Raw genomic sequence first — 25,995 nt, forward strand, 5'->3', positions numbered from 1 at the left:
TAATACCACAGAAAATCGCCAAATCCTTTCGCAAAAAGGCCTGGATTCCTCCAGAGAACTCGCACCTATCAGGCTGCAACCAAATGGTCTTAGCCAAAAGGCCGAGAAGCGATAACCAGAATTGGTTTCAAACTACGGAGCCACCCAAGGATCCTGAAAAGTCCATTTGTGGAGATGAGCTCCTGGACTCCCGTTAAGAAGACATGTTGTCAACCTCTAGATCCCTTACATGCCTGCACTTTTCGGCTTGCTGCTGCTGCAATCCACGCGTTTTAGATCTGCATAACTCCACCTCTTTAAACACAGCACCTTCACCCCCTGCTGTTCCCACCCGCCTCAACACCGTTGGAAGGGAGGAGAACCAATTAAGGCGGGGGGTGGGGTGGAACGAGCAGCTGTCTACCCTTAGCAGGAGGGCTCCTGATTACATACCTCTCCTGCTGCTGCTGCTGCTGGCTGTCCAGCAGCAGACTGAAGGTGGCTGCTGCTGTGCACAGGTATATAAAGGCTCAGAGCCTATTATGACACGCGCAGCCAGCGTTCCATTGCCACATTCCATCTACTGCAGGCAGGATACCTGGCTGGCTGAATGTCGCTGAGAAGCTCACAGAGACCGCCATAAGCAACAGTTTAACAGAATGCCACAGACTAATCAACCAAACTTTTTGGGTTGGGTTCTCTTTTATAGTCTGCAGGCATTAAATGAAAGAAGTCAGTGTTCCAGCAGAAGGAGACAACGTTTCAGAAAAGGCATTGTAGCAAACCAAAAAAGAAATTTTAAGCGCAGCAGAGTAACCAGCGCACATACCTGTTAGCTCAGGTGAGTTTAAAAGGCTGCTGTTGATAACAAGGGCATTTGCTAAATAGATGGTGTGTGTGCAACAATATACTGAAAGGTCAATTATATTGTGCAGCTTATCTCACCACCTGTAGTTATTTAGGTGAAAGCTCCAAAATGCTTGCCTAATATGTCTGTTTATCCAAAAGGAAGTAAAAAGGGAGAGCTAGAAAGATAGCATTGCATCACATTACATGGCAATGCAATGCACAGTTGCTGAAGTTGAACCAAAATGAGCTTGTAATCTGGCTTCTGCAACTTTGAACATGAAAAATCCAATGAGGAGAAGAAAAGCAAAGCCAAAGAGTCCATCCCAAAATCCGACAAACAAGCAAAATGAACAAAAAACATTGAATTCAATTCTTTCTGATTTTAGAAACTGCATTAAAGAAGGGGTGCACCGGTCCTGGAGATACTGCAATACCAGGTCAATGCGTGGAGTGGACAGAGCAAGCTCTTTTTCCATCTCCCTGTTCTAAAAATCCATTTAATATATGGTCCCCAGATAGGGGACGTATCAGATATTAAACTGATAAGAACAGATACTACACTTGATCTTAGCCAAAAGGCCGAGAAGCGATAACCAGAATTGGTTTCAAACTACGGAGCCACCCAAGGATCCTGAAAAGTCCATTTGTGGAGATGAGCTCCTGGACTCCCGTTAAGAAGACATGTTGTCAACCTCTAGATCCCTTACATGCCTGCACTTTTCGGCTTGCTGCTGCTGCAATCCACGCGTTTTAGATCTGCATAACTCCACCTCTTTAAACACAGCACCTTCACCCCCTGCTGTTCCCACCCGCCTCAACACCGTTGGAAGGGAGGAGAACCAATTAAGGCGGGGGGTGGGGTGGAACGAGCAGCTGTCTACCCTTAGCAGGAGGGCTCCTGATTACATACCTCTCCTGCTGCTGCTGCTGCTGGCTGTCCAGCAGCAGACTGAAGGTGGCTGCTGCTGTGCACAGGTATATAAAGGCTCAGAGCCTATTATGACACGCGCAGCCAGCGTTCCATTGCCACATTCCATCTACTGCAGGCAGGATACCTGGCTGGCTGAATGTCGCTGAGAAGCTCACAGAGACCGCCATAAGCAACAGTTTAACAGAATGCCACAGACTAATCAACCAAACTTTTTGGGTTGGGTTCTCTTTTATAGTCTGCAGGCATTAAATGAAAGAAGTCAGTGTTCCAGCAGAAGGAGACAACGTTTCAGAAAAGGCATTGTAGCAAACCAAAAAAGAAATTTTAAGCGCAGCAGAGTAACCAGCGCACATACCTGTTAGCTCAGGTGAGTTTAAAAGGCTGCTGTTGATAACAAGGGCATTTGCTAAATAGATGGTGTGTGTGCAACAATATACTGAAAGGTCAATTATATTGTGCAGCTTATCTCACCACCTGTAGTTATTTAGGTGAAAGCTCCAAAATGCTTGCCTAATATGTCTGTTTATCCAAAAGGAAGTAAAAAGGGAGAGCTAGAAAGATAGCATTGCATCACATTACATGGCAATGCAATGCACAGTTGCTGAAGTTGAACCAAAATGAGCTTGTAATCTGGCTTCTGCAACTTTGAACATGAAAAATCCAATGAGGAGAAGAAAAGCAAAGCCAAAGAGTCCATCCCAAAATCCGACAAACAAGCAAAATGAACAAAAAACATTGAATTCAATTCTTTCTGATTTTAGAAACTGCATTAAAGAAGGGGTGCACCGGTCCTGGAGATACTGCAATACCAGGTCAATGCGTGGAGTGGACAGAGCAAGCTCTTTTTCCATCTCCCTGTTCTAAAAATCCATTTAATATATGGTCCCCAGATAGGGGACGTATCAGATATTAAACTGATAAGAACAGATACTACACTTGATCTTAGCCAAAAGGCCGAGAAGCGATAACCAGAATTGGTTTCAAACTACGGAGCCACCCAAGGATCCTGAAAAGTCCATTTGTGGAGATGAGCTCCTGGACTCCCGTTAAGAAGACATGTTGTCAACCTCTAGATCCCTTACATGCCTGCACTTTTCGGCTTGCTGCTGCTGCAATCCACGCGTTTTAGATCTGCATAACTCCACCTCTTTAAACACAGCACCTTCACCCCCTGCTGTTCCCACCCGCCTCAACACCGTTGGAAGGGAGGAGAACCAATTAAGGCGGGGGGTGGGGTGGAACGAGCAGCTGTCTACCCTTAGCAGGAGGGCTCCTGATTACATACCTCTCCTGCTGCTGCTGCTGCTGGCTGTCCAGCAGCAGACTGATGGTGGCTGCTGCTGTGCACAGGTATATAAAGGCTCAGAGCCTATTATGACACGCGCAGCCAGCGTTCCATTGCCACATTCCATCTACTGCAGGCAGGATACCTGGCTGGCTGAATGTCGCTGAGAAGCTCACAGAGACCGCCATAAGCAACAGTTTAACAGAATGCCACAGACTAATCAACCAAACTTTTTGGGTTGGGTTCTCTTTTATAGTCTGCAGGCATTAAATGAAAGAAGTCAGTGTTCCAGCAGAAGGAGACAACGTTTCAGAAAAGGCATTGTAGCAAACCAAAAAAGAAATTTTAAGCGCAGCAGAGTAACCAGCGCACATACCTGTTAGCTCAGGTGAGTTTAAAAGGCTGCTGTTGATAACAAGGGCATTTGCTAAATAGATGGTGTGTGTGCAACAATATACTGAAAGGTCAATTATATTGTGCAGCTTATCTCACCACCTGTAGTTATTTAGGTGAAAGCTCCAAAATGCTTGCCTAATATGTCTGTTTATCCAAAAGGAAGTAAAAAGGGAGAGCTAGAAAGATAGCATTGCATCACATTACATGGCAATGCAATGCACAGTTGCTGAAGTTGAACCAAAATGAGCTTGTAATCTGGCTTCTGCAACTTTGAACATGAAAAATCCAATGAGGAGAAGAAAAGCAAAGCCAAAGAGTCCATCTCAAAATCCGACAAACAAGCAAAATGAACAAAAAACATTGAATTCAATTCTTTCTGATTTTAGAAACTGCATTAAAGAAGGGGTGCACCGGTCCTGGAGATACTGCAATACCAGGTCAATGCGTGGAGTGGACAGAGCAAGCTCTTTTTCCATCTCCCTGTTCTAAAAATCCATTTAATATATGGTCCCCAGATAGGGGACGTATCAGATATTAAACTGATAAGAACAGATACTACACTTGATCTTAGCCAAAAGGCCGAGAAGCGATAACCAGAATTGGTTTCAAACTACGGAGCCACCCAAGGATCCTGAAAAGTCCATTTGTGGAGATGAGCTCCTGGACTCCCGTTAAGAAGACATGTTGTCAACCTCTAGATCCCTTACATGCCTGCACTTTTCGGCTTGCTGCTGCTGCAATCCACGCGTTTTAGATCTGCATAACTCCACCTCTTTAAACACAGCACCTTCACCCCCTGCTGTTCCCACCCGCCTCAACACCGTTGGAAGGGAGGAGAACCAATTAAGGCGGGGGGTGGGGTGGAACGAGCAGCTGTCTACCCTTAGCAGGAGGGCTCCTGATTACATACCTCTCCTGCTGCTGCTGCTGCTGGCTGTCCAGCAGCAGACTGAAGGTGGCTGCTGCTGTGCACAGGTATATAAAGGCTCAGAGCCTATTATGACACGCGCAGCCAGCGTTCCATTGCCACATTCCATCTACTGCAGGCAGGATACCTGGCTGGCTGAATGTCGCTGAGAAGCTCACAGAGACCGCCATAAGCAACAGTTTAACAGAATGCCACAGACTAATCAACCAAACTTTTTGGGTTGGGTTCTCTTTTATAGTCTGCAGGCATTAAATGAAAGAAGTCAGTGTTCCAGCAGAAGGAGACAACGTTTCAGAAAAGGCATTGTAGCAAACCAAAAAAGAAATTTTAAGCGCAGCAGAGTAACCAGCGCACATACCTGTTAGCTCAGGTGAGTTTAAAAGGCTGCTGTTGATAACAAGGGCATTTGCTAAATAGATGGTGTGTGTGCAACAATATACTGAAAGGTCAATTATATTGTGCAGCTTATCTCACCACCTGTAGTTATTTAGGTGAAAGCTCCAAAATGCTTGCCTAATATGTCTGTTTATCCAAAAGGAAGTAAAAAGGGAGAGCTAGAAAGATAGCATTGCATCACATTACATGGCAATGCAATGCACAGTTGCTGAAGTTGAACCAAAATGAGCTTGTAATCTGGCTTCTGCAACTTTGAACATGAAAAATCCAATGAGGAGAAGAAAAGCAAAGCCAAAGAGTCCATCCCAAAATCCGACAAACAAGCAAAATGAACAAAAAACATTGAATTCAATTCTTTCTGATTTTAGAAACTGCATTAAAGAAGGGGTGCACCGGTCCTGGAGATACTGCAATACCAGGTCAATGCGTGGAGTGGACAGAGCAAGCTCTTTTTCCATCTCCCTGTTCTAAAAATCCATTTAATATATGGTCCCCAGATAGGGGACGTATCAGATATTAAACTGATAAGAACAGATACTACACTTGATCTTAGCCAAAAGGCCGAGAAGCGATAACCAGAATTGGTTTCAAACTACGGAGCCACCCAAGGATCCTGAAAAGTCCATTTGTGGAGATGAGCTCCTGGACTCCCGTTAAGAAGACATGTTGTCAACCTCTAGATCCCTTACATGCCTGCACTTTTCGGCTTGCTGCTGCTGCAATCCACGCGTTTTAGATCTGCATAACTCCACCTCTTTAAACACAGCACCTTCACCCCCTGCTGTTCCCACCCGCCTCAACACCGTTGGAAGGGAGGAGAACCAATTAAGGCGGGGGGTGGGGTGGAACGAGCAGCTGTCTACCCTTAGCAGGAGGGCTCCTGATTACATACCTCTCCTGCTGCTGCTGCTGCTGGCTGTCCAGCAGCAGACTGATGGTGGCTGCTGCTGTGCACAGGTATATAAAGGCTCAGAGCCTATTATGACACGCGCAGCCAGCGTTCCATTGCCACATTCCATCTACTGCAGGCAGGATACCTGGCTGGCTGAATGTCGCTGAGAAGCTCACAGAGACCGCCATAAGCAACAGTTTAACAGAATGCCACAGACTAATCAACCAAACTTTTTGGGTTGGGTTCTCTTTTATAGTCTGCAGGCATTAAATGAAAGAAGTCAGTGTTCCAGCAGAAGGAGACAACGTTTCAGAAAAGGCATTGTAGCAAACCAAAAAAGAAATTTTAAGCGCAGCAGAGTAACCAGCGCACATACCTGTTAGCTCAGGTGAGTTTAAAAGGCTGCTGTTGATAACAAGGGCATTTGCTAAATAGATGGTGTGTGTGCAACAATATACTGAAAGGTCAATTATATTGTGCAGCTTATCTCACCACCTGTAGTTATTTAGGTGAAAGCTCCAAAATGCTTGCCTAATATGTCTGTTTATCCAAAAGGAAGTAAAAAGGGAGAGCTAGAAAGATAGCATTGCATCACATTACATGGCAATGCAATGCACAGTTGCTGAAGTTGAACCAAAATGAGCTTGTAATCTGGCTTCTGCAACTTTAAACATGAAAAATCCAATGAGGAGAAGAAAAGCAAAGCCAAAGAGTCCATCCCAAAATCCGACAAACAAGCAAAATGAACAAAAAACATTGAATTCAATTCTTTCTGATTTTAGAAACTGCATTAAAGAAGGGGTGCACCGGTCCTGGAGATACTGCAATACCAGGTCAATGCGTGGAGTGGACAGAGCAAGCTCTTTTTCCATCTCCCTGTTCTAAAAATCCATTTAATATATGGTCCCCAGATAGGGGACGTATCAGATATTAAACTGATAAGAACAGATACTACACTTGATCTTAGCCAAAAGGCCGAGAAGCGATAACCAGAATTGGTTTCAAACTACGGAGCCACCCAAGGATCCTGAAAAGTCCATTTGTGGAGATGAGCTCCTGGACTCCCGTTAAGAAGACATGTTGTCAACCTCTAGATCCCTTACATGCCTGCACTTTTCGGCTTGCTGCTGCTGCAATCCACGCGTTTTAGATCTGCATAACTCCACCTCTTTAAACACAGCACCTTCACCCCCTGCTGTTCCCACCCGCCTCAACACCGTTGAAAGGGAGGAGAACCAATTAAGGCGGGGGGTGGGGTGGAACGAGCAGCTGTCTACCCTTAGCAGGAGGGCTCCTGATTACATACCTCTCCTGCTGCTGCTGCTGCTGGCTGTCCAGCAGCAGACTGAAGGTGGCTGCTGCTGTGCACAGGTATATAAAGGCTCAGAGCCTATTATGACACGCGCAGCCAGCGTTCCATTGCCACATTCCATCTACTGCAGGCAGGATACCTGGCTGGCTGAATGTCGCTGAGAAGCTCACAGAGACCGCCATAAGCAACAGTTTAACAGAATGCCACAGACTAATCAACCAAACTTTTTGGGTTGGGTTCTCTTTTATAGTCTGCAGGCATTAAATGAAAGAAGTCAGTGTTCCAGCAGAAGGAGACAACGTTTCAGAAAAGGCATTGTAGCAAACCAAAAAAGAAATTTTAAGCGCAGCAGAGTAACCAGCGCACATACCTGTTAGCTCAGGTGAGTTTAAAAGGCTGCTGTTGATAACAAGGGCATTTGCTAAATAGATGGTGTGTGTGCAACAATATACTGAAAGGTCAATTATATTGTGCAGCTTATCTCACCACCTGTAGTTATTTAGGTGAAAGCTCCAAAATGCTTGCCTAATATGTCTGTTTATCCAAAAGGAAGTAAAAAGGGAGAGCTAGAAAGATAGCATTGCATCACATTACATGGCAATGCAATGCACAGTTGCTGAAGTTGAACCAAAATGAGCTTGTAATCTGGCTTCTGCAACTTTGAACATGAAAAATCCAATGAGGAGAAGAAAAGCAAAGCCAAAGAGTCCATCCCAAAATCCGACAAACAAGCAAAATGAACAAAAAACATTGAATTCAATTCTTTCTGATTTTAGAAACTGCATTAAAGAAGGGGTGCACCGGTCCTGGAGATACTGCAATACCAGGTCAATGCGTGGAGTGGACAGAGCAAGCTCTTTTTCCATCTCCCTGTTCTAAAAATCCATTTAATATATGGTCCCCAGTTAGGGGACGTATCAGATATTAAACTGATAAGAACAGATACTACACTTGATCTTAGCCAAAAGGCCGAGAAGCGATAACCAGAATTGGTTTCAAACTACGGAGCCACCCAAGGATCCTGAAAAGTCCATTTGTGGAGATGAGCTCCTGGACTCCCGTTAAGAAGACATGTTGTCAACCTCTAGATCCCTTACATGCCTGCACTTTTCGGCTTGCTGCTGCTGCAATCCACGCGTTTTAGATCTGCATAACTCCACCTCTTTAAACACAGCACCTTCACCCCCTGCTGTTCCCACCCGCCTCAACACCGTTGGAAGGGAGGAGAACCAATTAAGGCGGGGGGTGGGGTGGAACGAGCAGCTGTCTACCCTTAGCAGGAGGGCTCCTGATTACATACCTCTCCTGCTGCTGCTGCTGCTGGCTGTCCAGCAGCAGACTGAAGGTGGCTGCTGCTGTGCACAGGTATAAAAAGGCTCAGAGCCTATTATGACACGCGCAGCCAGCGTTCCATTGCCACATTCCATCTACTGCAGGCAGGATACCTGGCTGGCTGAATGTCGCTGAGAAGCTCACAGAGACCGCCATAAGCAACAGTTTAACAGAATGCCACAGACTAATCAACCAAACTTTTTGGGTTGGGTTCTCTTTTATAGTCTGCAGGCATTAAATGAAAGAAGTCAGTGTTCCAGCAGAAGGAGACAACGTTTCAGAAAAGGCATTGTAGCAAACCAAAAAAGAAATTTTAAGCGCAGCAGAGTAACCAGCGCACATACCTGTTAGCTCAGGTGAGTTTAAAAGGCTGCTGTTGATAACAAGGGCATTTGCTAAATAGATGGTGTGTGTGCAACAATATACTGAAAGGTCAATTATATTGTGCAGCTTATCTCACCACCTGTAGTTATTTAGGTGAAAGCTCCAAAATGCTTGCCTAATATGTCTGTTTATCCAAAAGGAAGTAAAAAGGGATAGCTAGAAAGATAGCATTGCATCACATTACATGGCAATGCAATGCACAGTTGCTGAAGTTGAACCAAAATGAGCTTGTAATCTGGCTTCTGCAACTTTGAACATGAAAAATCCAATGAGGAGAAGAAAAGCAAAGCCAAAGAGTCCATCCCAAAATCCGACAAACAAGCAAAATGAACAAAAAACATTGAATTCAATTCTTTCTGATTTTAGAAACTGCATTAAAGAAGGGGTGCACCGGTCCTGGAGATACTGCAATACCAGGTCAATGCGTGGAGTGGACAGAGCAAGCTCTTTTTCCATCTCCCTGTTCTAAAAATCCATTTAATATATGGTCCCCAGATAGGGGACGTATCAGATATTAAACTGATAAGAACAGATACTACACTTGATCTTAGCCAAAAGGCCGAGAAGCGATAACCAGAATTGGTTTCAAACTACGGAGCCACCCAAGGATCCTGAAAAGTCCATTTGTGGAGATGAGCTCCTGGACTCCCGTTAAGAAGACATGTTGTCAACCTCTAGATCCCTTACATGCCTGCACTTTTCGGCTTGCTGCTGCTGCAATCCACGCGTTTTAGATCTGCATAACTCCACCTCTTTAAACACAGCACCTTCACCCCCTGCTGTTCCCACCCGCCTCAACACCGTTGGAAGGGAGGAGAACCAATTAAGGCGGGGGGTGGGGTGGAACGAGCAGCTGTCTACCCTTAGCAGGAGGGCTCCTGATTACATACCTCTCCTGCTGCTGCTGCTGCTGGCTGTCCAGCAGCAGACTGAAGGTGGCTGCTGCTGTGCACAGGTATATAAAGGCTCAGAGCCTATTATGACACGCGCAGCCAGCGTTCCATTGCCACATTCCATCTACTGCAGGCAGGATACCTGGCTGGCTTAATGTCGCTGAGAAGCTCACAGAGACCGCCATAAGCAACAGTTTAACAGAATGCCACAGACTAATCAACCAAACTTTTTGGGTTGGGTTCTCTTTTATAGTCTGCAGGCATTAAATGAAAGAAGTCAGTGTTCCAGCAGAAGGAGACAACGTTTCAGAAAAGGCATTGTAGCAAACCAAAAAAGAAATTTTAAGCGCAGCAGAGTAACCAGCGCACATACCTGTTAGCTCAGGTGAGTTTAAAAGGCTGCTGTTGATAACAAGGGCATTTGCTAAATAGATGGTGTGTGTGCAACAATATACTGAAAGGTCAATTATATTGTGCAGCTTATCTCACCACCTGTAGTTATTTAGGTGAAAGCTCCAAAATGCTTGCCTAATATGTCTGTTTATCCAAAAGGAAGTAAAAAGGGAGAGCTAGAAAGATAGCATTGCATCACATTACATGGCAATGCAATGCACAGTTGCTGAAGTTGAACCAAAATGAGCTTGTAATCTGGCTTCTGCAACTTTGAACATGAAAAATCCAATGAGGAGAAGAAAAGCAAAGCCAAAGAGTCCATCCCAAAATCCGACAAACAAGCAAAATGAACAAAAAACATTGAATTCAATTCTTTCTGATTTTAGAAACTGCATTAAAGAAGGGGTGCACCGGTCCTGGAGATACTGCAATACCAGGTCAATGCGTGGAGTGGACAGAGCAAGCTCTTTTTCCATCTCCCTGTTCTAAAAATCCATTTAATATATGGTCCCCAGATAGGGGACGTATCAGATATTAAACTGATAAGAACAGATTTTGCGTTTATATTTAAAATATCGTAGTCTTTATCTTTTCTTCAGAGCTTTAAAATAACATCTTCCATAGGTGATAGTTCCATATACTCAGGGCTCTTTTCTTTCCAAGCTTCTTCATATCCATTAGGTAGTACATATAAATTTCACTTAATGCCAGTCTTATACAATCCTTGACTTCTATATAGTCTCTTTTAAACAACAATATGTTTCTGGTCTTCCATAGAGCACTTTTAACACAACTCAAAGTGCACCATAAAACTCTCTCTTTTTCTCTCGTCATGTTTGGTAAAATCCCATATAAAACCACTTCAAGGCTTAAAAAATTAAGACCAGATAAAAATTTTAAAAGCTCACCACAGTCTTTCCACACTTGCTGTGCAAAATCACAATTCCAAATAAGGTGCATAGTAGTCTCATCATTATTGCACTGATGCCTCGGGCAGGTTTGTATAGTGCTAAGTCTTCTTTTATACTGGAAATCACGAGTCGGTAAACATTCCTGCACAATCATCCAAGCTAAGTCTTTATGTTGATTCATCAGGTAAGGTGCATTTGTTAAATTCCATATTTTAGTGACTCTGCTATATGAATAATGGCTTATGGGCGTCAAAGTTTCTTTCTTTTTTAATTGCTGCAGCAGCTTTCTTGCATTCTTCAATGTCTCCATCTCAAAAGAATCTAGGCCATATAATCTGATAACTTTCTCCAGGATGGCATATTGTTGTGGAGGTGATAACAACACTGGGCTTGTTAAAGGAATGGATATCCACTTTCGCCTCCTAAAAATGTGGCCAGCTGCATATCTTAAAAAATGTGCCCAAGGGCTTGAAGCAAACATATATTTAAAACAGAGGCTAAAAAACTTGGAGTATAAAAACAGTTTGACGTTGGGAACATCCTTACCACCAAGGTGGTGCATCTTGTACATTGTTTCTCTCTTCACCTTTTCGAACTTAGAGTTCCACACAAATTCAAACAGCATTCTCTGTAATCTTCTCGCTGTAAGGTCACTTGGGGGATAAACATAACTGAGATATAACATGACAGGAAGCAGAAGGGCCTTAATAATTAAAACTTTACCTTCGATTGTTAATTTTCTTAATTTCCAAAAGTCAATCTTCTTTTGTATTTTGTCCCTTACTCCATCCCAGCTCTTCATTCCATCATTCTGTCGATCAAAAATCACGCCCAGAATTTTAATCTTCTCTGACTGCATCGGGAGATCAGGGATGGACACATCCGCCCAATTGCCACGGACAAAACAATCACATTTCTCAATGTTTAACTTAAAACCTGAGGCTTCACAAAAAAAATTGGTCGTTCTTATAGCTCTCCTGAGAGCGGCAGGTGATGAACAAAAAATAGTAATATCATCCATGTAGCCCATTAGCTTCACATCTCTTCCATGTCCTCCAGGGATAGGGACACCTTTAATCACTTTATCCTCTCGTAGCATAGATAAAAGAGGCTCTATTGCACATATAAATAGCACTGGGGACAAAGGGCAGCCTTGCTTCACACCTGAATGCAAAAACACTTCATTAGACAAAAATCCATTGATTAAAATTTTACTAAAAGAGTTCTTATATAAAAGTGCCACTTGCTTGATAAAAATTTCAGGGAAGCCCATTTTTTTTAAAACCAACCATAAAAAACAATGAGAGACACGATCAAAAGCCTTTTGAAAATCCAACGATAAAATTGCTAAGTCTTGCTTCCTGGATTGCTGGTACCATATGACATCGCGGATGGTATTGAGATGCTCCGCAACTCCTCTTCCTGGCACCCCACATACCTGGTCTTCATAAATAACTTTGGATAAAACTTTTTTAAAACGGTTCACTAAAATTTTGGACATCAACTTGTAATCAACATTCAACAGTGTGATTGGTCTCCAGTTTGCCAGATGGGATTTGGCTCCTTTTTTAAAAATCAGAGAGACCAGACCACTTCTCCAAGATATAGGCAGGATATCACACTTAAAAGCTTCTTTGATTACTAAAAACAAGTCGGGTTTTAAAAAATTCCAAAATTCACGATAAAATTCAACAGGCAAACCGTCAGAACCAGGGGTTTTCCCATAGGAAAAACTTTTGATAGCAGCATCTACTTCCGACAAGGTGACTTCAGTGCATAACAATTCTTGGTCTTCGCGGCTCAGACTATTTTTTAATGAATTAAGGGCATCTTCAGTAAAAGACTGGTCTATAGTTTTCTCATTAAAAAGCTGCTGATAAAACTGGTGAGCTTGGTTGAGCATACCTTCAGTTGTAGTTTCACCCTCTAATTCTGTTATCATTTCCTTAGCAGCAACTACTTTTTTAAAAAAAAATCTTGAGCACTTTTCATTTTTCTCCATCACTTCAATTTTTGAGTTATAAATTATTTCCTTACCCTTCGACTCTATACTCTTTTTAATTTCTTTTTTTGTTGCTTCAATTAAATCGTCCATTTCAAGTCCCACATCTCTTAGTTGATAACAGGTCTGCAATTTAGTAATAAGCCTTTTATGCCAAGCGGACTTTTCTCTTGCATTGGCTATGCTGACCTTGATAAAAAAACTTTTTATCTTCATCTTGCTGTATTCCCACCATTCTAGCAGAGTTAAAAATTTTTGTTGTTTTGTTCTTAAATAATTAAAAAACGCTTTAAAATCTGTTCTTACCTTAGGATCTTGTAACAATGTTGTATTTAGCCTCCAAACTCCTCTTGCCTTGACAAGCCCAGGTAATTCTAACTCTGATAGCAACATCTTATGATCTGAAAAAATGTTTGGGATTAAGACAACAGATTTGACATTCACATATTGGGACATGAAAATAAAATCAATACGAGATTTAGAAGAAGAGTTCTCCCAAGTATAACCGGGATCATTACTACGGATCTCTTTCCAGGAGTCTCTAAGAAAAAAATCAGTTAACAAATCCTTTAGTTGTTTCTCTGTTTTGTCTTTTTTAGGAACGGTGGAACTCCCGCTTCTCCCTTCACCAGGCAAGACACAATTGAAATCCCCACAGAACATCAGAGGCGATGAACCAGGTAGGTAATATTGCACATCTTCAAACAACTGATGTCTCTCTTCCTTCACCGGAGAAGCATAAATGTTCAAAAGTCTAAAGTCCACACCTTTAAAACTAATATTTAAGAAAAGAGCACGTCCAGAAGAAATGTCCACAAAAGAGTTGATTTTAAAGTCATGCGACCTAAACAGCACTCCAATGCCAGAGGAACGATTTTCATTATCTCCGGACCAGATAGAGGGCCCATGAGGCCAATCTTTTCTTAAATCTGCATAATTCATATCAAAGTCAATGTTACATTCTTGCAAACAAAAGACATCACAGTCCACTGTTGACAGGTAGGAAAACAAAGCAGCCCTTCTTGTAGAGCCCCTTATACTCCTCACATTGAGCGAGGCTACTTTAATTGATGAGGTCATGATAGGTTAGTTCAGGTCACACTACTGTCAGAATCAGACATAAAGCCCACCGATGTTAACGGGCTCTGCACTTCTGAGTCCGAAAAAGAAATGTTTATAGGGTCTGAAGGCCTTGGCTCCTCAGGAGGGGCAGCGGGAGCCATTGGCTTGTATTGCAGAAGACTTGGTTTTAATGGACACTTCTTGGAAGTCTCCCTGGCCACATTCTCATCAGACCTATCATCTGTTTTCCTTTTCCTACGAGTTTCCAGCTCCATTGCTTCTTCCTCCGAGCTAAATGTCCTGATTTCAGCAGAGGGACTCCCCTCCACCACCATATCACCCGGATCAGAATCAGCAGCCCAGTCCTTAGATGAAGCTTCCCTCCTCTCAGGACGGACAGGTTTCTCAGCTGGAGGTTTCTGCATAGACGTGGGCTTATGCGCAGCAGGAATAGGAGAACTGGCAGGTTTTCCCTGTGCAGCAGGCACTGAAGTGCTTGTGGACCCGCCTACAGGGGGTTGTGTTCGCACAGTAGATACAGGAGCACCGGTGGGACCCCCCTTAGCAGCAGGAGCAGGAGGGTTGGTTGGCTTCCTCTGTGCAGCAGGTGCAGACGTACCACCTGATGTACTAGCAGGCTTGGTCTGTGGAGCAGGTACTGGAGAGCTAGAAGACTGCCCCCGCGCTGTAGACGCACCCGCAGGAGCAGGAACAGCAGAGGGTTGCCTCTGCCCCCCGGGAGCAGATGGAGGCACACGGGCAGGTTGCTTTGCCAGCGTTTCAGCATAGGTTTCCGCCTTTTTCTTCAAAGGACACTCCCGGAAGGAGTGACCTGGGACCCGGCAGATGTTGCACACCATCTCATTGGTACAGTCCATTGTGGCATGTCCATGCTTGTAGCACTTCTTACAGATTGCCACCTCCTCCTTGCAGTTCTCATAAGTGTGACCGAAACACATGCATTTCCGGCAGAAGAGGGGCATGTCCGGGTAGAAGAGGCGCCCCCGCTCCCTACCGATCAGGAAACTTGACGGAGGATGACGCTGACCACCAATGCCATTTGGATCTTCACAAAATTTAACAAAAAATTTATGCTTTCCCGTCCAGAGGTTTTCCTCATTCATGACCTTGTGGGAATACCGCAGTTCTGGGAAATAGTTTTGAAGAAAGCAAATAATATTAACTAAGGGAACATGAGGGTTGCTCATCTGAACCACGAGCGGCTTCTCTCCACCGGAGTAAAGGATGACAAAAGTGAGTCCTTTAAGATCCTCATCTGAAAGGTGCAGGTGAATCTGGCGGAAGAGGTTCTGGCACGCATACTCCGACTCCAGAGTCAAAGTGAAGGAACCGGGGCGATCTTGAAGGGCCAGGATGTCTTCCCTCTTTACTCCTAGGATCTCCAGCAGCACTCTCCTCACGAAAAACTTCAAGGTCATCTTCTCCTTGGATGCATCGTCCACTTCGATTTTGAAAGAGTTCTTGATGCGAAGGTCACCAGCTCTGGCATAGCGCACTGCGGCCGCTACTGCTGATGCCATCTTCAAAAGGTAGATAGGGTCGATCGCCTTCTTGGTTTCTTTGCGTATCTGCCCCCTAAAGCAGCATGAGGCTTAAGACGGCTTTTACACCGCCGATGCCTCAAGGCCAAGGGCACGATTGGCTTAGAATCCTTCTGGCAAGATGTGGTATCTTAGCCAAAAGGCCGAGAAGCGATAACCAGAATTGGTTTCAAACTACGGAGCCACCCAAGGATCCTGAAAAGTCCATTTGTGGAGATGAGCTCCTGGACTCCCGTTAAGAAGACATGTTGTCAACCTCTAGATCCCTTACATGCCTGCACTTTTCGGCTTGCTGCTGCTGCAATCCACGCGTTTTAGATCTGCATAACTCCACCTCTTTAAACACAGCACCTTCACCCCCTGCTGTTCCCACCCGCCTCAACACCGTTGGAAGGGAGGAGAACCAATTAAGGCGGGGGGTGGGGTGGAACGAGCAGCTGTCTACCCTTAGCAGGAGGGCTCCTGATTACATACCTCTCCTGCTGCTGCTGCTGCTGGCTGTCCAGCAGCAGACTGAAGGTGGCTGCTGCTGTGCACAGGTATATAAAGGCTCAGAGCCTATTATGACACGCGCAGCCAGCGTTCCATTGCCACATTCCATCTACTGCAGGCAGGATACCTGGCTGGCTGAATGTCGCTGAGAAGCTCACAGAGACCGCCATAAGCAACAGTTTAACAGAATGCCACAGACTAATCAACCAAACTTTTTGGGTTGGGTTCTCTTTTATAGTCTGCAGGCATTAAATGAAAGAAGTCAGTGTTCCAGCAGAAGGAGACAACGTTTCAGAAAAGGCATTGTAGCAAACCAAAAAAGAAATTTTAAGCGCAGCAGAGTAACCAGCGCACATACCTGTTAGCTCAGGTGAGTTTAAAAGGCTGCTGTTGATAACAAGGGCATTTGCTAAATAGATGGTGTGTGTGCAACAATATACTGAAAGGTCAATTATATTGTGCAGCTTATCTCACCACCTGTAGTTATTTAGGTGAAAGCTCCAAAATGCTTGCCTAATATGTCTGTTTATCCAAAAGGAAGTAAAAAGGGAGAGCTAGAAAGATAGCATTGCATCACATTACATGGCAATGCAATGCACAGTTGCTGAAGTTGAACCAAAATGAGCTTGTAATCTGGCTTCTGCAACTTTGAACATGAAAAATCCAATGAGGAGAAGAAAAGCAAAGCCAAAGAGTCCATCCCAAAATCCGACAAACAAGCAAAATGAACAAAAAACATTGAATTCAATTCTTTCTGATTTTAGAAACTGCATTAAAGAAGGGGTGCACCGGTCCTGGAGATACTGCAATACCAGGTCAATGCGTGGAGTGGACAGAGCAAGCTCTTTTTCCATCTCCCTGTTCTAAAAATCCATTTAATATATGGTCCCCAGATAGGGGACGTATCAGATATTAAACTGATAAGAACAGATACTACACTTGATCTTAGCCAAAAGGCCGAGAAGCGATAACCAGAATTGGTTTCAAACTACGGAGCCACCCAAGGATCCTAAAAAGTCCATTTGTGGAGATGAGCTCCTGGACTCCCGTTAAGAAGACATGTTGTCAACCTCTAGATCCCTTACATGCCTGCACTTTTCGGCTTGCTGCTGCTGCAATCCACGCGTTTTAGATCTGCATAACTCCACCTCTTTAAACACAGCACCTTCACCCCCTGCTGTTCCCACCCGCCTCAACACCGTTGGAAGGGAGGAGAACCAATTAAGGCGGGGGGTGGGGTGGAACGAGCAGCTGTCTACCCTTAGCAGGAGGGCTCCTGATTACATACCTCTCCTGCTGCTGCTGCTGCTGGCTGTCCAGCAGCAGACTGAAGGTGGCTGCTGCTGTGCACAGGTATATAAAGGCTCAGAGCCTATTATGACACGCGCAGCCAGCGTTCCATTGCCACATTCCATCTACTGCAGGCAGGATACCTGGCTGGCTGAATGTCGCTGAGAAGCTCACAGAGACCGCCATAAGCAACAGTTTAACAGAATGCCACAGACTAATCAACCAAACTTTTTGGGTTGGGTTCTCTTTTATAGTCTGCAGGCATTAAATGAAAGAAGTCAGTGTTCCAGCAGAAGGAGACAACGTTTCAGAAAAGGCATTGTAGCAAACCAAAAAAGAAATTTTAAGCGCAGCAGAGTAACCAGCGCACATACCTGTTAGCTCAGGTGAGTTTAAAAGGCTGCTGTTGATAACAAGGGCATTTGCTAAATAGATGGTGTGTGTGCAACAATATACTGAAAGGTCAATTATATTGTGCAGCTTATCTCACCACCTGTAGTTATTTAGGTGAAAGCCCCAAAATGCTTGCCTAATATGTCTGTTTATCCAAAAGGAAGTAAAAAGGGAGAGCTAGAAAGATAGCATTGCATCACATTACATGGCAATGCAATGCACAGTTGCTGAAGTTGAACCAAAATGAGCTTGTAATCTGGCTTCTGCAACTTTGAACATGAAAAATCCAATGAGGAGAAGAAAAGCAAAGCCAAAGAGTCCATCCCAAAATCCGACAAACAAGCAAAATGAACAAAAAACATTGAATTCAATTCTTTCTGATTTTAGAAACTGCATTAAAGAAGGGGTGCACCGGTCCTGGAGATACTGCAATACCAGGTCAATGCGTGGAGTGGACAGAGCAAGCTCTTTTTCCATCTCCCTGTTCTAAAAATCCATTTAATATATGGTCCCCAGATAGGGGACGTATCAGATATTAAACTGATAAGAACAGATACTACACTTGATCTTAGCCAAAAGGCCGAGAAGCGATAACCAGAATTGGTTTCAAACTACGGAGCCACCCAAGGATCCTGAAAAGTCCATTTGTGGAGATGAGCTCCTGGACTCACGTTAAGAAGACATGTTGTCAACCTCTAGATCCCTTACATGCCTGCACTTTTCGGCTTGCTGCTGCTGCAATCCACGCGTTTTAGATCTGCATAACTCCACCTCTTTAAACACAGCACCTTCACCCCCTGCTGTTCCCACCCGCCTCAACACCGTTGGAAGGGAGGAGAACCAATTAAGGCGGGGGGTGGGGTGGAACGAGCAGCTGTCTACCCTTAGCAGGAGGGCTCCTGATTACATACCTCTCCTGCTGCTGCTGCTGCTGGCTGTCCAGCAGCAGACTGAAGGTGGCTGCTGCTGTGCACAGGTATATAAAGGCTCAGAGCCTATTATGACACGCGCAGCCAGCGTTCCATTGCCACATTCCATCTACTGCAGGCAGGATACCTGGCTGGCTGAATGTCGCTGAGAAGCTCACAGAGACCGCCATAAGCAACAGTTTAACAGAATGCCACAGACTAATCAACCAAACTTTTTGGGTTGGGTTCTCTTTTATAGTCTGCAGGCATTAAATGAAAGTAGTCAGTGTTCCAGCAGAAGGAGACAACGTTTCAGAAAAGGCATTGTAGCAAACCAAAAAAGAAATTTTAAGCGCAGCAGAGTAACCAGCGCACATTCCTGTTAGCTCAGGTGAGTTTAAAAGGCTGCTGTTGATAACAAGGGCATTTGCTAAATAGATGGTGTGTGTGCAACAATATACTGAAAGGTCAATTATATTGTGCAGCTTATCTCACCACCTGTAGTTATTTAGGTGAAAGCTCCAAAATGCTTGCCTAATATGTCTGTTTATCCAAAAGGAAGTAAAAAGGGAGAGCTAGAAAGATAGCATTGCATCACATTACATGGCAATGCAATGCACAGTTGCTGAAGTTGAACCAAAATGAGCTTGTAATCTGGCTTCTGCAACTTTGAACATGAAAAATCCAATGAGGAGAAGAAAAGCAAAGCCAAAGAGTCCATCCCAAAATCCGACAAACAAGCAAAATGAACAAAAAACATTGAATTCAATTCTTTCTGATTTTAGAAACTGCATTAAAGAAGGGGTGCACCGCTCCTGGAGATACTGCAATACCAGGTCAATGCGTGGAGTGGACAGAGCAAGCTCTTTTTCCATCTCCCTGTTCTAAAATTCCATTTAATATATGGTCCCCAGATAGGGGACGTATCAGATATTAAACTGATAAGAACAGATACTACACTTGATCTTAGCCAAAAGGCCGAGAAGCGATAACCAGAATTGGTTTCAAACTACGGAGCCACCCAAGGATCCTGAAAAGTCCATTTGTGGAGATGAGCTCCTGGACTCCCGTTAAGAAGACATGTTGTCAACCTCTAGATCCCTTACATGCCTGCACTTTTCGGCTTGCTGCTGCTGCAATCCACGCGTTTTAGATCTGCATAACTCCACCTCTTTAAACACAGCACCTTCACCCCCTGCTGTTCCCACCCGCCTCAACACCGTTGGAAGGGAGGAGAACCAATTAAGGCGGGGGGTGGGGTGGAACGAGCAGCTGTCTACCCTTAGCAGGAGGGCTCCTGATTACATACCTCTCCTGCTGCTGCTGCTGCTGGCTGTCCAGCAGCAGACTGAAGGTGGCTGCTGCTGTGCACAGGTATATAAAGGCTCAGAGCCTATTATGACACGCGCAGCCAGCGTTCCATTGCCACATTCCATCTACTGCAGGCAGGATACCTGGCTGGCTGAATGTCGCTGAGAAGCTCACAGAGACCGCCATAAGCAACAGTTTAACAGAATGCCACAGACTAATCAACCAAACTTTTTGGGTTGGGTTCTCTTTTATAGTCTGCAGGCATTAAATGAAAGAAGTCAGTGTTCCAGCAGAAGGAGACAACGTTTCAGAAAAGGCATTGTAGCAAACCAAAAAAGAAATTTTAAGCGCAGCAGAGTAACCAGCGCACATACCTGTTAGCTCAGGTGAGTTTAAAAGGCTGCTGTTGATAACAAGGGCATTTGCTAAATAGATGGTGTGTGTGCAACAATATACTGAAAGGTCAATTATATTGTGCAGCTTATCTCACCACCTGTAGTTATTTAGGTGAAAGCTCCAAAATGCTTGCCTAATATGTCTGTTTATCCAAAAGGAAGTAAAAAGGGAGAGCTAGAAAGATAGCATTGCATCACATTACATGGCAATGCAATGCACAGTTGCTGAAGTTGAACCAAAATGAGCTTGTAATCTGGCTTCTGCAACTTTGAACATGAAAAATCCAATGAGGAGAAGAAAAGCAAAGCCAAAGAGTCCATCCCAAAATCCGACAAACAAGCAAAATGAACAAAAAACATTGAATTCAATTCTTTCTGATTTTAGAAGCTGCATTAAAGAAGGGGTGCACCGGTCCTGGAGATACTGCAATACCAGGTCAATGCGTGGAGTGGACAGAGCAAGCTCTTTTTCCATCTCCCTGTTCTAAAAATCCATTTAATATATGGTCCCCAGATAGGGGACGTATCAGATATTAAACTGATAAGAACAGATACTACACTTGATCTTAGCCAAAAGGCCGAGAAGCGATAACCAGAATTGGTTTCAAACTACGGAGCCACCCAAGGATCCTGAAAAGTCCATTTGTGGAGATGAGCTCCTGGACTCCCGTTAAGAAGACATGTTGTCAACCTCTAGATCCCTTACATGCCTGCACTTTTCGGCTTGCTGCTGCTGCAATCCACGCGTTTTAGATCTGCATAACTCCACCTCTTTAAACACAGCACCTTCACCCCCTGCTGTTCCCACCCGCCTCAACACCGTTGGAAGGGAGGAGAACCAATTAAGGCGGGGGGTGGGGTGGAACGAGCAGCTGTCTACCCTTAGCAGGAGGGCTCCTGATTACATACCTCTCCTGCTGCTGCTGCTGCTGGCTGTCCAGCAGCAGACTGAAGGTGGCTGCTGCTGTGCACAGGTATATAAAGGCTCAGAGCCTATTATGACACGCGCAGCCAGCGTTCCATTGCCACATTCCATCTACTGCAGGCAGGATACCTGGCTGGCTGAATGTCGCTGAGAAGCTCACAGAGACCGCCATAAGCAACAGTTTAACAGAATGCCACAGACTAATCAACCAAACTTTTTGGGTTGGGTTCTCTTTTATAGTCTGCAGGCATTAAATGAAAGAAGTCAGTGTTCCAGCAGAAGGAGACAACGTTTCAGAAAAGGCATTGTAGCAAACCAAAAAAGAAATTTTAAGCGCAGCAGAGTAACCAGCGCACATACCTGTTAGCTCAGGTGAGTTTAAAAGGCTGCTGTTGATAACAAGGGCATTTGCTAAATAGATGGTGTGTGTGCAACAATATACTGAAAGGTCAATTATATTGTGCAGCTTATCTCACCACCTGTAGTTATTTAGGTGAAAGCTCCAAAATGCTTGCCTAATATGTCTGTTTATCCAAAAGGAAGTAAAAAGGGAGAGCTAGAAAGATAGCATTGCATCACATTACATGGCAATGCAATGCACAGTTGCTGAAGTTGAACCAAAATGAGCTTGTAATCTGGCTTCTGCAACTTTGAACATGAAAAATCCAATGAGGAGAAGAAAAGCAAAGCCAAAGAGTCCATCCCAAAATCCGACAAACAAGCAAAATGAACAAAAAACATTGAATTCAATTCTTTCTGATTTTAGAAACTGCATTAAAGAAGGGGTGCGCTGTTCCTGGAGATACTGCAATACCAGGTCAATGCGTGGAGTGGACAGAGCAAGCTCTTTTTCCATCTCCCTGTTCTAAAAATCCATTTAATATATGGTCCCCAGATAGGGGACGTATCAGATATTAAACTGATAAGAACAGATACTACACTTGATCTTAGCCAAAAGGCCGAGAAGCGATAACCAGAATTGGTTTCAAACTACGGAGCCACCCAAGGATCCTGAAAAGTCCATTTGTGGAGATGAGCTCCTGGACTCCCGTTAAGAAGACATGTTGTCAACCTCTAGATCCCTTACATGCCTGCACTTTTCGGCTTGCTGCTGCTGCAATCCACGCGTTTTAGATCTGCATAACTCCACCTCTTTAAACACAGCACCTTCACCCCCTGCTGTTCCCACCCGCCTCAACACCGTTGGAAGGGAGGAGAACCAATTAAGGCGGGGGGTGGGGTGGAACGAGCAGCTGTCTACCCTTAGCAGGAGGGCTCCTGATTACATACCTCTCCTGCTGCTGCTGCTGCTGGCTGTCCAGCAGCAGACTGAAGGTGGCTGCTGCTGTGCACAGGTATATAAAGGCTCAGAGCCTATTATGACACGTGCAGCCAGCGTTCCATTGCCACATTCCATCTACTGCAGGCAGGATACCTGGCTGGCTGAATGTCGCTGAGAAGCTCACAGAGACCGCCATAAGCAACAGTTTAACAGAATGCCACAGACTAATCAACCAAACTTTTTGGGTTGGGTTCTCTTTTATAGTCTGCAGGCATTAAATGAAAGAAGTCAGTGTTCCAGCAGAAGGAGACAACGTTTCAGAAAAGGCATTGTAGCAAACCAAAAAAGAAATTTTAAGTGCAGCAGAGTAACCAGCGCACATACCTGTTAGCTCAGGTGAGTTTAAAAGGCTGCTGTTGATAACAAGGGCATTTGCTAAATAGATGGTGTGTGTGCAACAATATACTGAAAGGTCAATTATATTGTGCAGCTTATCTCACCACCTGTAGTTATTTAGGTGAAAGCTCCAAAATGCTTGCCTAATATGTCTGTTTATCCAAAAGGAAGTAAAAAGGGAGAGCTAGAAAGATAGCATTGCATCACATTACATGGCAATGCAATGCACAGTTGCTGAAGTTGAACCAAAATGAGCTTGTAATCTGGCTTCTGCAACTTTGAACATGAAAAATCCAATGAGGAGAAGAAAAGCAAAGCCAAAGAGTCCATCCCAAAATCCGACAAACAAGCAAAATGAACAAAAAACATTGAATTCAATTCTTTCTGATTTTAGAAACTGCATTAAAGAAGGGGTGCACCGGTCCTGGAGATACTGCAATACCAGGTCAATGCGTGGAGTGGACAGAGCAAGCTCTTTTTCCATCTCCCTGTTCTAAAATTCCATTTAATATATGGTCCCCAGATAGGGGACGTATCAGATATTAAACTGATAAGAACAGATACTACACTTGATCTTAGCCAAAAGGCCGAGAAGCGATAACCAGAATTGGTTTCAAACTACGGAGCCACCCAAGGATCCTGAAAAGTCCATTTGTGGAGATGAGCTCCTGGACTCCCGTTAAGAAGACATGTTGTCAACCTCTAGATCCCTTACATGCCTGCACTTTTCGGCTTGCTGCTGCTGCAATCCACGCGTTTTAGATCTGCATAACTCCACCTCTTTAAACACAGCACCTTCACCCCCTGCTGTTCCCACCCGCCTCAACACCGTTGGAAGGGAGGAGAACCAATTAAGGCGGGGGGTGGGGTGGAACGAGCAGCTGTCTACCCTTAGCAGGAGGGCTCCTGATTACATACCTCTCCTGCTGCTGCTGCTGCTGGCTGTCCAGCAGCAGACTGAAGGTGGCTGCTGCTGTGCACAGGTATATAAAGGCTCAGAGCCTATTATGACACGCGCAGCCAGCGTTCCATTGCCACATTCCATCTACTGCAGGCAGGATACCTGGCTGGCTGAATGTCGCTGAGAAGCTCACAGAGACCGCCATAAGCAACAGTTTAACAGAATGCCACAGACTAATCAACCAAACTTTTTGGGTTGGGTTCTCTTTTATAGTCTGCAGGCATTAAATGAAAGAAGTCAGTGTTCCAGCAGAAGGAGACAACGTTTCAGAAAAGGCATTGTAGCAAACCAAAAAAGAAATTTTAAGCGCAGCAGAGTAACCAGCGCACATACCTGTTAGCTCAGGTGAGTTTAAAAGGCTGCTGTTGATAACAAGGGCATTTGCTAAATAGATGGTGTGTGTGCAACAATATACTGAAAGGTCAATTATATTGTGCAGCTTATCTCACCACCTGTAGTTATTTAGGTGAAAGCTCCAAAATGCTTGCCTAATATGTCTGTTTATCCAAAAGGAAGTAAAAAGGGAGAGCTAGAAAGATAGCATTGCATCACATTACATGGCAATGCAATGCACAGTTGCTGAAGTTGAACCAAAATGAGCTTGTAATCTGGCTTCTGCAACTTTGAACATGAAAAATCCAATGAGGAGAAGAAAAGCAAAGCCAAAGAGTCCATCCCAAAATCCGACAAACAAGCAAAATGAACAAAAAACATTGAATTCAATTCTTTCTGATTTTAGAAACTGCATTAAAGAAGGGGTGCACCGGTCCTGGAGATACTGCAATACCAGGTCAATGCGTGGAGTGGACAGAGCAAGCTCTTTTCCATCTCCCTGTTCTAAAAATCCATTTAATATATGGTCCCCAGATAGGGGACGTATCAGATATTAAACTGATAAGAACAGATTTTTTTTTTTTTTTAGCCCGAATTCGTGTACAAAACCCGAGTGCGCTTAAAAAAGTGACAAGTGCCACAAAAAAAGTGCACTAGGATGCTGGTCTTCTTGAAACCCTCTCCGAAAGGAGAAGGGTCCCCCAAACCATTCCCCGTCCCTCCGAGCCAAAAGGCCACAGCGAGGAACAGGGACAAAAAGCCACCTCCAGCCGAAGCCAGAGGCGACCCAATCTTACCCCCAGCACCTGCCCGAGTTCTCACCCGAGCAAGGCACTGGGAGCCAAAGACTGTGCTCCCCTCCCGGAAGAGGGGAGCCAACAACGCTCTCCTCCCGAAAGAGGAGAGCCAGGGGGGTTCAGGGGGGAGCGGAACCTGATGGCCACACACTCCCCCCCTAGACCTGCCAAGAGAGGAACCCGTAAGGGAACCGCATCCCGACAAAATCCTAGTAGGACGTGACACACGTGAATAAGTGGACACACAGTGACAAAGAAATTAAATAAATAGTGAAGGTTTCACAGTATAATACTGCCCGGACCTTCGACCGGGAATTGAAAAATTCCCCATCCTAAGGCCAGAAGGCCCGGAATAAGGGTGTGTGCGAAGAAAGAAAATTTGAAGTGCTTGTGCAAATGTGCCATAAACTCAAGTGGGGTTCCCAATCCCAGTGAGTTAAGGCACCCCAGGGTCACCACTCCTGGGGCACTTCACACTTCGGGCTTTCGATCTTCCCCGGCCCAATGGCGTCGATCCTGGGGGGCCATGCTTTCCACCAGATGACTATATTAGCCACCTGGCGTACTAACAAGCGCCTAAACCCCAGTGTGCATAATGTATCAATCTACTAGGGCGGCCAACATCCAAAACCGCCTTTTCAAAAGATACTACACTTGATCTTAGCCAAAAGGCCGAGAAGCGATAACCAGAATTGGTTTCAAACTACGGAGCCACCCAAGGATCCTGAAAAGTCCATTTGTGGAGATGAGCTCCTGGACTCCCGTTAAGAAGACATGTTGTCAACCTCTAGATCCCTTACATGCCTGCACTTTTCGGCTTGCTGCTGCTGCAATCCACGCGTTTTAGATCTGCATAACTCCACCTCTTTAAACACAGCACCTTCACCCCCTGCTGTTCCCACCCGCCTCAACACCGTTGGAAGGGAGGAGAACCAATTAAGGCGGGGGGTGGGGTGGAACGAGCAGCTGTCTACCCTTAGCAGGAGGGCTCCTGATTACATGCCT

General features: G+C 44.7%; 13 non-coding genes and 3 pseudogenes across 13 annotated transcripts; all 16 read right to left on the reverse strand.

Annotated features, from left to right (window-relative positions):
- Positions 1-1,228: 1,228 nt before the first annotated feature.
- LOC141194007 (U2 spliceosomal RNA) lies at positions 1,229-1,419 on the reverse strand. Its single transcript, XR_012266805.1, has one exon. It is a non-coding gene; the product is annotated as a U2 spliceosomal RNA (small nuclear RNA).
- Positions 1,420-2,534: 1,115 nt separating this feature from the next.
- LOC141194008 (U2 spliceosomal RNA) lies at positions 2,535-2,725 on the reverse strand. Its single transcript, XR_012266806.1, has one exon. It is a non-coding gene; the product is annotated as a U2 spliceosomal RNA (small nuclear RNA).
- A 1,115-nt stretch (positions 2,726-3,840) lies between these two features.
- On the reverse strand, positions 3,841-4,031 carry LOC141194010 (U2 spliceosomal RNA). Its single transcript, XR_012266808.1, has one exon. It is a non-coding gene; the product is annotated as a U2 spliceosomal RNA (small nuclear RNA).
- A 1,115-nt stretch (positions 4,032-5,146) lies between these two features.
- LOC141194011 (U2 spliceosomal RNA) lies at positions 5,147-5,337 on the reverse strand. Its single transcript, XR_012266809.1, has one exon. It is a non-coding gene; the product is annotated as a U2 spliceosomal RNA (small nuclear RNA).
- Positions 5,338-6,452: 1,115 nt separating this feature from the next.
- LOC141194012 (U2 spliceosomal RNA) lies at positions 6,453-6,643 on the reverse strand. Its single transcript, XR_012266810.1, has one exon. It is a non-coding gene; the product is annotated as a U2 spliceosomal RNA (small nuclear RNA).
- A 1,115-nt stretch (positions 6,644-7,758) lies between these two features.
- LOC141194234 (U2 spliceosomal RNA) lies at positions 7,759-7,949 on the reverse strand. Its single transcript, XR_012267022.1, has one exon. It is a non-coding gene; the product is annotated as a U2 spliceosomal RNA (small nuclear RNA).
- Positions 7,950-9,064: 1,115 nt separating this feature from the next.
- On the reverse strand, positions 9,065-9,255 carry LOC141194013 (U2 spliceosomal RNA). The gene has a single exon (XR_012266811.1). It is a non-coding gene; the product is annotated as a U2 spliceosomal RNA (small nuclear RNA).
- Positions 9,256-10,370: 1,115 nt separating this feature from the next.
- Positions 10,371-10,546, reverse strand: LOC141193634 (U2 spliceosomal RNA; annotated as a pseudogene).
- A 6,231-nt stretch (positions 10,547-16,777) lies between these two features.
- On the reverse strand, positions 16,778-16,968 carry LOC141194014 (U2 spliceosomal RNA). Its single transcript, XR_012266812.1, has one exon. It is a non-coding gene; the product is annotated as a U2 spliceosomal RNA (small nuclear RNA).
- Positions 16,969-18,083: 1,115 nt separating this feature from the next.
- LOC141194016 (U2 spliceosomal RNA) lies at positions 18,084-18,274 on the reverse strand. The gene has a single exon (XR_012266814.1). It is a non-coding gene; the product is annotated as a U2 spliceosomal RNA (small nuclear RNA).
- A 1,115-nt stretch (positions 18,275-19,389) lies between these two features.
- On the reverse strand, positions 19,390-19,580 carry LOC141194264 (U2 spliceosomal RNA). Its single transcript, XR_012267050.1, has one exon. It is a non-coding gene; the product is annotated as a U2 spliceosomal RNA (small nuclear RNA).
- Positions 19,581-20,695: 1,115 nt separating this feature from the next.
- LOC141194017 (U2 spliceosomal RNA) lies at positions 20,696-20,886 on the reverse strand. Its single transcript, XR_012266815.1, has one exon. It is a non-coding gene; the product is annotated as a U2 spliceosomal RNA (small nuclear RNA).
- A 1,115-nt stretch (positions 20,887-22,001) lies between these two features.
- On the reverse strand, positions 22,002-22,192 carry LOC141194245 (U2 spliceosomal RNA). The gene has a single exon (XR_012267032.1). It is a non-coding gene; the product is annotated as a U2 spliceosomal RNA (small nuclear RNA).
- Positions 22,193-23,307: 1,115 nt separating this feature from the next.
- LOC141194266 (U2 spliceosomal RNA) lies at positions 23,308-23,498 on the reverse strand. The gene has a single exon (XR_012267052.1). It is a non-coding gene; the product is annotated as a U2 spliceosomal RNA (small nuclear RNA).
- Positions 23,499-24,613: 1,115 nt separating this feature from the next.
- Positions 24,614-24,820, reverse strand: LOC141193720 (U2 spliceosomal RNA; annotated as a pseudogene).
- A 762-nt stretch (positions 24,821-25,582) lies between these two features.
- On the reverse strand, positions 25,583-25,674 carry LOC141193775 (U2 spliceosomal RNA; annotated as a pseudogene).
- Positions 25,675-25,995: the final 321 nt, after the last annotated feature.

The sequence above is a fragment of the Phyllobates terribilis genome, unplaced genomic scaffold, assembly GCF_046119375.1.
Source record: "Phyllobates terribilis strain yellow unplaced genomic scaffold, ASM4611937v1 Scaffold_66__1_contigs__length_7565176, whole genome shotgun sequence".
NCBI lineage: Eukaryota > Metazoa > Chordata > Amphibia > Anura > Dendrobatidae > Phyllobates > Phyllobates terribilis.